Source organism: Gastrolobium bilobum, unplaced genomic scaffold (assembly GCF_033153095.1).
Source record: "Gastrolobium bilobum isolate Gb01-03AN ecotype WA unplaced genomic scaffold, APGP_CSIRO_Gbil_v1 utg149713, whole genome shotgun sequence".
Lineage (NCBI taxonomy): Eukaryota > Viridiplantae > Streptophyta > Magnoliopsida > Fabales > Fabaceae > Gastrolobium > Gastrolobium bilobum.
The window spans coordinates 35423-44249 of NW_026898126.1; the positions used below are offsets into that span (position 1 = coordinate 35423).

An 8827-nucleotide genomic window follows, 5' to 3' on the forward strand; every position below is an offset into this window, starting at 1 on the left:
AAGACAACATGAAATAAGAATTATCAATAGATTTGAATACTAAATGTGTAATGCCTAACCGCTTCGACAATCAATGACTATCTCCACACACTAACACTAGACTTTTCAGCTTGCTTTATCCTCACTCGCACACTTCCTGGGAAGACTTCCCAGGAGGTCACCCATCCCAGAACCGCTCCTTGTCCATGCCCTTTCGCACCAGCGATCACTTCCCGCCCTCGTCAGCGCTCAGGATGTTACATGCCCACCAGCTTCCGCCTGGTTCATCCTTGAACCACACCGTACTGGAAGAGATACCCTGCTTTGATAGCACTTGTAACGCCCAGCCGCTTCAAGAATCAATGACTATCCCCACACACTAACACTAGACTTTTCAGTGTGTTTTTTTTCTTTCTCGCACACTTTATGAGAAAACTTCTCAGGAGGTCACCCATCCCAGAATTGCTCCAAGTCAAGTACGCCTAACTATGGAGTTCTTCCATTCTGAGCTACCGAAAAGCAGATGCATCTTGTTAGTATAGGTAGTACCAATTAATTCTTATAAGCTATCCCAAACTGTGCAGTCTCACACCTGCAGAGTCTTTGGAATTCCTCTCTTTCGGGAGTCGATCCGATTCATTTATACATGTAACCCCCTCACTAAAAGCCTATCAGGAGCCGCTCCTTGTCCATGCCCTTTCGCACTGGCGATCACTCCCTGCTCGTCAGCGCTCAGAATGTTACAAAATGTCTTTAATAGGACCCTAAGTGTTAGAATGCATGAATACGTAGTTATAGTCATGGTTCTACTAGAGGACACTTGCTCCATTATTCATGAGGACACAACTATAGTTCTATTACTCACTAAATGAGACCTAAGCTCTAATACCAACTTTGTCACAACCCAAGTTTCAAGACATAACTAATGCACAGACTATTATCATATAAATTTACAAGCCTAACTATCACAACTATACATTTAACAATAATAACTCAAATCACAATATATATTAAGTTTATCAAGTTTACAACACAACCTTCTTGAAAAAATAATTGGACAAATCTAAAACATAATAAGCGTTCAAAACACAAAATAAACATTTATTATTTAAACTTTTTCCTAAGTGAACAAAGTGTCAGGCTCTCCACACTAGGAAGCACTAAGACTTACTTGATCAAATCGGAAGAGTGGACTCGAAGAAAAGATTCTTTAAAATATAAACTTTTTGCAATTTATATTTGGTGTGTGCCTGGGTAGGAGATTACACCGACTTGGGCGCCCAAAAAACTAAAAAAAATCCATATGATTTTGCCACCCTTGCACCTGGGCAAGCGATATGTAACATCCCAGTGGCTGATGAGGGCGGGGAGTGATCGCCGGTGCAAAGAGGCACGGACAAGGAGCGGCTCCTGGCAAGATTACAATAGAGAGGTATATGAATGAATCGAATACACACTCGAAAGAGAGAGATTCCAAAGAATGTAAAGGTATAGGATGATATAGTTAGAGATAGCTTATAAGAATTAATTGGTACTACCTAGACTAACAAGATGCATCTACTTTTTGATAACCCAAAACGGAAGAAGTTCATAACTGAGCGTGCTTAACTAGGAGCAATTCTGAGATGGGTGACCTCCTGGAAAATTTTCGCAGAAAGTGTGTGCGTGAGGACAAAGCACACCGAAAATTCTCGTGTTAATTTATGGGAATAGTCATTGATTCTTGAAACAGCCGGACGTTACACGATAATGGCCACATGAGCAGGCAACAATTACTACCTATTGCCACCCGCATGCCTGGAGGGGTTTGATGACCGCCTTGGCTGGAGGTAGGCTAATGTACATTGTATCCATGTTTCATAAAGATATACAACTTCTATCAAATTGTCGGGAAGATAGAATCAAGGAGATTTTCTCATCATTGGAAACATGACTTCCATGAAAAGGCTTATTTTGTCCCAAACTGACATAATCACCTAAAAATACAACAACAAAACTAAGATTATCTTAATTCAATGCACAAATGGTAATTAATAGAAAATACCACTAAATCATGATTTTTGTCTTTAATTTAGGAGTTTTATTGCATTGAAAACACAGTGAAACCAAGGTTTATCAACCTCGAGCAAGGGTCTCTTTCTTTAAAATTGGAAAATTTAAAGGTGTTGAGCTGTATACAGATGAGGATTAAGTCAACTCCATAGCTAACTAATGGTCCATGATAAGTTATTGCATTTTTATATGAGGAACTTAGTCACTTGAATAATCAAGGAAAATCCAATTGTTGATAAGAGTAGTTGGAGGCTTAGTTTCGAACCTTAACTCTTAGAATCTGTGAGGAAATTAAATATGGATATTGAGGCTACTTAAAGAATAAGAACTCATCCTTGGGTTTCCTATTAAGGTGTTTTATGACAATAAGGCAATTGTAGGTATTATTGAAAATCCTATTCATCATGGCTACACTGCACATATGGAGATTGACAGACATTTTATCAAAGAAAAGATTACCTAGACATAGTTGAATTGAGTTACATCTCATCCAATCCTCAAGTTGTAGATGTCCTCACCAAGGCTTGTAAAAATTTAAATTTGAAGTGGGAAGTAGGTTTTTGAGATTGAAAAATTTTGAGGGTGTGTATGAAAGGAAAGTGAGGTCGAATCCATAAATAGAAGAAGAAGCCCTTGGCCATTACGATAAGAATATGATCAAAATCTTTTAGTCTTCAGATCTATTTGAACGTATCAAGGCTTCTGCTATTGTGAGATACGCCATTTATGACAAAGCCTGGAAGGCTGAGAGGATGGGCCATGAGCATGAAATTGTTCGCAAGAGCTCAGAGCATAAGAACATTGTGCAAATGGAGGACGTGGTGGCACATAAGATTGTGAGGGCCAAGATAAGGCATGAAACTAAGTAGGAGAAGATGGTGGCACTAGTGAAGCCGTTGGAAATTAAGGAGCACCATTAAATTTAACTTTGGCTGTAAAGAGATGTATGGAGTTTGAATGCTAGTGTAAGCTGGATCAACATGTGATAATAGATTGAAGCATTATGTCACCCTTACCACAACAATTACCATATCTAGTAGGACAAATGAAGTTACAACATACACCATGGTCACTCTTACCAGAGCGAAGACCATATCTTCAGTCCTACAGGAGAAGATAGTCGGTCCGGTTATACAATGTAATTAAAGTCATGTACCACCTCTGAATTGAATTTGCAACAATGTGATAAATAGACACCATACTTACCATTTGAGGAAATTCCATTTATTAGTTGTATTTCTTATATTATATAAATTTATTATATAATTTTATATAGAGATAAGATATTATGCTTGCCTTTTCTGTGTCTATTATATTTACTCGTCTTCAACACAATTACATCACAATCTCAAGAAGAGAGAGAAAAGATAATCTATCAGTGTTAGAGAAAACTAAGTTAAGTAGGCATGGTATCTTATTTTTTTATGTAAATTTATTTTAACCAGTTTAAGTCGTGATTCACCAATTGTACGTGTGATGTAACATCCCCGTCTCAGGCCGGTTCAATTAACACACATATGATACAAACAGAAACAATAGAAGACTTAACTTACAAAAATACGAGCTAACTTTTTCTTTTCTTTAATCCTTTTTCACATGATATCACACATTGCATACTTCTCCTAATTTAATTCTTATTTGACGAAGACGAAAATCGGGCAGAGTAACCTCTGTAAATTGAACAACTGGGGATTTGCAAATCCCTCTCTCAAGGGTTCCTGATAGACAGTTTACATCATATATGCTTTCAGAAATATCAGACATCCATATAGGACCATATACCCATCCATGGGCGCATGCATAACTTGGCTCAGTGCCACTATGTCTAATAGCATGCATATCCAACAGGTAATCGTATAACTGAATACTACATTGTAATATAAACATGCCTAAATACAATTATACATGCATCAGAGCAAAAAAATGTATAAATCATACACTGGCCATATACAAAATAAAGGATCAGACATCATGATCCACAAAATAATGAAATACGAAGCAACATAAATATACTCCAAAATGACAGTAGCATACAGCTACTCAAAAATCTGGTCCGTGATACACTCTAATCACAGGTCGTATCCCTGTCCCGTGAAGGCTCAGCGGCAACCTGTGCATCTGAAATGATGTCCCCAAGAAGGGGTGAGATAACAAATCTCAGTAAGCTCCAAGTTTATAGAGAATCCTCAGAGACAGAGTATACATCACATCATATAACAGATATCATAACAGAACCAAACATATCTACATATCTTATCAGAGGCGTATGCAGTCATTCTCAAGGGAGGACCCCAAGTGGAAATCAACGCACGTGTTCCCAAGGCAGGACCCCAAGCGGACATCAGTGCACCAAACAATTCAATGGCCAAAGATCAATACAGAAATCATATCAGAACAATTCATATCATGTTATCAAATAGCTCTACATGAATGCATCTATACAAAGCATCAAATACAATCATACAACCCAACCATAGTTCACTAACCATGGTGGATCACTCAAGCAGAAAAAGACTCCTTAAACATAGAGCTTACCTTTTGAATCTTTACCGATTTGCTCACTTGTAACACAAGTTACCTATTTAGCTCCAAAAGAAATCCAAAGACACTCAATCCCTAGGCTCACCTAGAGGAGGAATTCAAAACAAAACTCAATAAAATGCTTCAATGCCATGTAATTACAAGACATACACTTTATTATTTTTCTTTTATTTCTTTACATTCATGCCCATCCTATGCCAATCCACAAGTCAATACCATAATTTCCCAATTTCTTTATTAGACCATTTTAAGGATGATTACATGTACCACAAGCACCCTCATGGTTTCCTACTCACATAGGATCCTAAAATAACATTTATAACTTTTAACAATTATTTGCCCCCACAAAGCCTACATGGCCGAAACCACAACAAGGAAAAGCTAGGGATTGGCATCAAATAATTGACACAACCAATAGTTCCTAGAATCCACACTTAGTCCCTAATTATTCATATATTTTCATAACAATTTTAAGCCTAGCTTTGCCTATTTTGTTCACAAGGCCGTTGCGACATATACAAAGGAGCTAAGGTGCTTCTCATTATGTCTTAAACCATCTAATTTCAAAATCATACTAAAGCCATGCATTAGGACCTAACCACATCATCAAAATAATTTTTAACATAATCATCTTTAATTAGACCCTAATGGCCGAAATTCATAAGGAGGGTTTCCAATGATTTTTTCACTTTGTATTCTCACTTTAATACCTAAATCTCAACATACACACACATATAAACCTCCACAATTATTTAATTTAATTATTTTGGCACATTAACCCCTAAATGCCCAATATGGCCAAACCGAGTGTGGTGGTCCAAGGGGATTTTTATACTTTCAATTTTTTGCCCTCCACTCACACTTTCAATTACATATAATCATTCATAAATTATGCAATTATATTTTTGCACTCTAAACCCCCAAAAACCCATCATGGTAGAAATCTAAGTAGTGGCCTAGGGAATTTTTTTTTCAATTTTTCCAACTCATCATCATGCTTGTTTGACACTTTATAATCATAAAACACACTAATACTTCATAAATTTCAAGTTTTCACTTCATAAATTCTTCACAAAATTATGCTCATACTATTCAAAATTTAAACCATGAAAATCAAACCATTAGAATCAGGATTTCTTATCTCAAATCGCTCATCCAAGGTCCAAGGAACAAAGCCCAAGCTTGGCTCCAACTAAAATCATAATTTCTCCCTTGGATGAATAGTAACTCAAAATGGGAGGAGAGGAGAACTTTTTACACAAGCATTTTCAGCCTAAAATAAGGGGTGGAACGGATTCATTGGATGATTTCCTATTGATTTCATGTAATGGACTTATTCATTTGGATGCTTGTGTAGAGAGAAATCAAAGAAAGAAAAACTTGAAACCTAACCCCCCCCCCCCTTTCCATGGAAATGTCGAGCAACAGAGAGAGGAGATGGAAAACATCAGCGCGCAGGAAGGAAAGAAATAAAGGAGTTCACGGTGTGTAAATTTAAGTTACTTTAATTGGATAACAACTTATCTATCTACACACTTCCATCCAATACCAAACTTTACCCAATGAACTAGAATATTTTTTTAGTCATATTTCTAACTTTAGTACTTTTGCATTCTGGATAATTTTTTCTACACCCATTTTTACCTCAAAAATCTCACTGACTGCATTTTTTACCTAAAATGGAACCCTAATTTATTTAATTAGATCTTTTACTTAATTAACCCATTTATGCATGATTAAATTTTTAATCACATGTCCTTTTCTAATTAAATGGGTTAGGAATATTATATTTGACCTATTAACCTAGTATCCCAATCAAGTTGATAGTCTGTCTGAGTTTAATAACACTTGTTGAATCGCAACTTAACTAGAAAACAAACTCCACAAAATATGTATCACAGGACTATAATAGCCATATTAATTAATTAGGAAATCAAGTGTAATTAATTAATTAAACATGTTTTACTGGGTGAAATTAAGTATGAGGCTTAATAAAATGAATCTGAGTCACTTTGGAGTTAAAAAGTGTACTCAGTGAAAATTAAGGGGTATAAATGGGTACTGTCAAAAGTACCCAAAATATAAAAATAAAAATAGTAATATTTCTAGAATAATATTCCAGACTTTTGGGTAAAGTTTGGTAATTATTGGAGTTAAATAGATAGACGAACCAATACTCGCTTAGAGCCACTTGACCTATGTTAAGTGACTTAAGTCACCAAATGACCCTCATTTCCCACCCAGCCCGTCGACGCCCAGAAAGAAGAGAAGAGAAGAGGAAGGGAGGGAGAGAGAGAAAGAAAACCTAGGTTGTGTGATTTTCAACCGATTGGAGCGATTCAAAAGCCTAAATCACTTAGAATCTTCCCCTCTTTCATAATCCTAACTTTGTTTTGAGTGGGGAGCATTGTGGAGAGGGATATTGGCTCTCAAAAATTCGGCCCTTTGGTGAAAATTGGGGTTTTGAGAGTTTCTACCTCCATTGAAGCTTGAGGAGCCATCAATCCTTGGTTGTGTGACCATTGGTGGTAAGATTCTAACCCTTGAACCTCATGATTCCTTGAAATTTGCATGAGTTAGGGTTTGTGAATAGTAAATTGGGATTTTTATGAAATGTAGTTGAATTAGCTATGTTCTAGGAAGAATGGAGCTTAGAGCATGTTATGGAAAATGCTAGGAATGTCATTTAATCGGTGGAAATGAGCCTAGATAGTCATTTGATAATTGTTCATAATATTGGAAAATTCATGCTTGGATTGGTTAGTATTCTAGCATGTTGAACAATTAGTGAGTTGAATGATTGATTGGATCCTTGTGATGTCTAGGATTGAGACATTTGGACCAACCGTGAGTGATCAACCATTGGAGCAAGCTATGGAGCTTGAATAGCTCATTGGAATTGGTGTATGTTTGTAAAAGTTGATTGCTGAAACTGTTGGTGAAGAACAAAGGTTGACTGAAGCATTGAGGTAAGCCTTCGGACCTTGGGTGTAATTCCCTTGACTGTTCTACCAAGCCCTGAAAGGGTGGAGGTTGTGATTGTGTATATAAATGCAATAAAATAGTGTAATGCTTTGTTATACGTATGTGTATGCATTTGGTGTGGCATAGGATGGTGTTTCCCTATGTTGGTATGTGGCATGACGATGCGTAAATCATACTTGGTAGTTAGCTGGCCAGTAGGACTATTTGCATCTGAGTTTCCTTAGGACAGCTTGAGAGCTCGAGGGATTTCTCCTGGAGATGTATTGCACTTTGCATAGATATGTATTTACTGCATTATTATTGTTATTGCTATTACACTGATATGGAACTGTGGGGTGGAGAGATGCTCCAAGGACCCCTGGTTTACTGGATATATTCGTATATCTCACCCCGTGTTGTGGGGACCCCCTTTCAGGTAAGGATGCTGCAGGAGCCTCTGGTGGCAAGTGGCCATACCTAGATTATGCATGAAATATGGCACTTCTTTGAGTTTATGCATGCCTTTTGTAGTTGACATGTATAGGATTTTATTTTGAAAGCCCATGATCATTTGTATATCTTGATTCATTGGATGAACTTAGCCTATGCTCATGCCTTTGGTTACACCTTTTGTTGATGGGAGCCAAGGGAATGATCATAGTGTTTTGTAAGCTAAGTTCTATGATTTGTAAAGGATGTGTAATGTAAATGATGCCTACTTGGAATTCAATATATGCATGCTTGTTATGTATTGAGTTGTTGAATTGGTTGGGCTGAAAATCAATTAGGTACCCTCTTCGTTTAAACTGGTAAACGATGAGAAAACAAAGGTCATGCTGCCCAAATTCTAGTTAAATCTCATGAGGAGAGGTTGGATGAGTGCTAGGATTTAGTTTTGGGGCATGGACATTTGGGGTTTGTAATGGGGATGCATTTTCCCCTAGGCTTGGACTTGAGAAATGTGGGAATTGGAATTCCCTGGCAGCGCGCTTAAGCGCCCAGGAGCGCGCCCAAGCGCCCTGCTGCCCCTGCGAGTGCCAATGCATTCTGCCTCCTCGCGCTGGAGCGCCCAAGTGGGGGCTTAAGCGCCCAGGATTGCGCGCTGGAGCGCCCTGGCGTGCGCTGAAGCGCCCCTTGCTGCAGAAAGTTGGGTGGCTTACTGCCCCCTCGTGTTTTAGCGCCCAGGGTGGGGCTTAAGCGCCCAGGGTTGCGCGCTTGAGCGCCCTGGTCCGCGCTTAAGCGCCCTTCGCCACTGAAGGAGGAGATGCTTCTGTCTCTGCGCGCTAAAACG

General features: G+C 38.1%; 1 long non-coding RNA gene across 1 annotated transcript; it reads left to right on the forward strand.

The window, feature by feature from the left end:
* The first annotated feature begins 6824 nt into the window (after positions 1-6824).
* LOC133313007 (uncharacterized) lies at positions 6825-8174 on the forward strand. The gene is made up of 3 exons (XR_009751754.1): positions 6825-7100; positions 7398-7541; positions 7973-8174. It is a non-coding gene; the product is annotated as an uncharacterized LOC133313007 (long non-coding RNA).
* Positions 8175-8827: the final 653 nt, after the last annotated feature.